The sequence below is a fragment of the Mytilus californianus genome, unplaced genomic scaffold (assembly GCF_021869535.1).
Source record: "Mytilus californianus isolate M0D057914Y unplaced genomic scaffold, xbMytCali1.0.p SCAF_1, whole genome shotgun sequence".
NCBI lineage: Eukaryota > Metazoa > Mollusca > Bivalvia > Mytilida > Mytilidae > Mytilus > Mytilus californianus.
In genome coordinates this window covers 75,798,474-75,801,297 of record NW_026262581.1, presented here as the reverse complement: position 1 = coordinate 75,801,297, position 2,824 = coordinate 75,798,474, and positions in this window count along the sequence as shown.

Sequence of the window (2,824 nt, the reverse complement as noted above, 5' to 3'; positions counted from 1 at the left end):
TGCTTATGTAAACAGGGTTCATACCTATCTATAGGGCATATCCTAGTACATATAGGGATGTGGTTATGTAAACAGGGTTCATACCTATCTTTAGGGCATATCCTAGTACATATAGGGATGTGGTTATGTAAACAGGGTTCTTGCCTATCTATAGGACATATCCTAGTACATATAGGGATGTGGTTATGTAAACAGGGTTCATACCTATCTATAGGGCATATCCTAGTACATATAGGGATGTGGTTATAGAATCCTGTTGTACACCAAGTACAGCCTGACATAAGTAAGCAATCTTTCTCTGTTTTTCTACAATATAGAGAGTATGTATCTCATATTACTACATCATTTAACAAATCAACTTGGTCTTAGTCTGAAAGGTGAAAAAAAAAATATATAGATCAATTCATACATTTGCTTTTATCAACTTACAATTCAGCATCATACATTCCTTGCTTCATTTGGCTTTCATGCACCTGACTTATATCTACTCCTATGGTGTGGAGTGTAGTATAAATATCTGCATCATAGATAACCTATAAACTGAATTAAGCAATAAAATTCAAATGAACACATTATGATTTTGATTTAACTTGAGGGACATTGTGGCTTACATTCTCCAATATCAAGGCTAACAAAGACAGACAACTTCACTGACATTCTGAAATGTTAACGATTCTGACTCTAAGATGTTAACACTTACACTGTAGCTAATATTCAAAGAGAGACACTGTCTCTGACATTCTGAATATGAGATGTTAACACTTACAATGAGGGACACTGTGACTGACATTCTGACTATGAGATGTTAACACTTACAATGAGTAACATTGTGGATGACATTCAGACTATGAGATGTTAACACTTACAGTGAGTAACATTATGGATGACATTCTGACTATGAGATATTAACACTTAAGATGAGTAACATTGTGGATGACATTCTGACTATGAGATTTTAACACTTACAATGAGTAACATTGTGGATGACATTTTGACTGAGATTTTAACACTTTCAATGAGTAACATTGTGACTGATATTCTAACTATGTTAACACTTATAATGGGGAACACTCTGACTGATATTTTGAGCTGTTAAATAAAATGCTCTGCTGGGCGCAGCTTGATACGACCGCAGAGGTCGTACCCTGAACAGTTGGGGCAAGTATGGACACAACATTCAAGCTTGATACAGCTCTGAATTTGGATTGTGATTAAATATTTGACACAGCATAGGTTTCTGACACAGAATGAATGTGGTCTAAGAACTTAAAATTTTTTAATTAACCTATTATGGTCCAATATCCAAAATCTAAATACATGGTTAGATTCAGCATATCAAAGAATCCAAAGAATTCAATTTTTGATGAAATCAAACAAAGTTTAATTTTGGACCCTTTTGACCTCAATGTGGACCAATTTGATAATGGGGCCCAAAAATCAAAATACATGGTTAGATTCAGCATATCAAAGAACCCCATATATTCAATTTTTGTTGAAATCAAACAAAGTTTAATTTTGGAACCCAACTTGGACCAACTTGAAAACTGGCCCTCTAATCAAAAATCTAAACATATGTTTAGATTCAGCATATCAAAGAACCCCAAGAATTCAATTTTTGTTAAAATCAAACTAAGTTTAATTTAATGTATACCAATTTAAAAAACGGGACTCAAAATTAAAAATCTAAATACACGGTTAGATTTGGCATATCAAAGAACCCCAAGAATTCAATTTATGATGAAATCAAACAAAGTTTAATTTTGGACCCTTTTGACCTCAATATGAACCAATTTGATAGCGGGGCCCACAAATAAAGAATCTAAATACATGGTTAGATTCAGCATATCAAAGAACCCCATTTATTCATTTTTTGTTGAAATCAAACAAAGTTTAATTTGGACCAACTTGAAAACTGGGCCCAAAATCAAAAATCTAAATACATGTTTAGATTCAGCATATCAAAGAACCCCAAGAATTCAATTTTTGTTAAAATCAAACTAAGTTTAATTTTGGACCCTTTGGACCTTAATGTAGACCAATTTGAAAACTGGACCCAAAATTAAAAATCTAAATACATGGTTAGATTCGGCATAACAAAGAAATAAATGTGGTCAAAGATTTTACAAATCTAATGCGCCATACTGTGCAATTAAAGATTACTTCTTGAAATTTTTCAATATTTGAAATTTGAAAAAAAAATAATATTTGAAGAATAATTCTTTTTAATTTCTGAAATCTGAAATGAGAAAAAATTGACCCCCCACAATTTCTTTTAAACCCCCCCCCCCCCCCCTTTTTCCCCAAAAAAATTCTTTCCCTCAAGATATGGTCATAATCTCAATTCAAATTTCCAATGGAGTTTGCAACCATATTTACCCATTTAAATTTACCATAGTGCTAACTTAATCTATTTTATAATAGAATTTAAAATATGGTGTCAAATCTTTCATATGGATTTTTTTGTAAAAAAAAAAGATGCAACATTTGAAGATATTTTTACTGGTCTTCCTTTATAAATATGCATTTCTTTAAACATAATTTAAAAGCAGTGTAAGTGAAGTAATCAAAACGTTGTATTTGAATAACCTCCCTTACACTGCTTTTAAATTGTCTTAATTGTTCATTAACCATTACTTTATACATAATTTAAAAGCAGTGTAAGGGAGGTAATTCAAATGATGTATTTGATTTATCTCCCTTACACTGCTTTAAATTATGTTTTGTACTAAAGTATTTGTCCATTAACCAGGACAACCTTGTTTTTCCCCCTTTTTTGCCCCTAATTCCTAAACGGTTTGAGCCATAACCCCCCAAAGCAAATCCT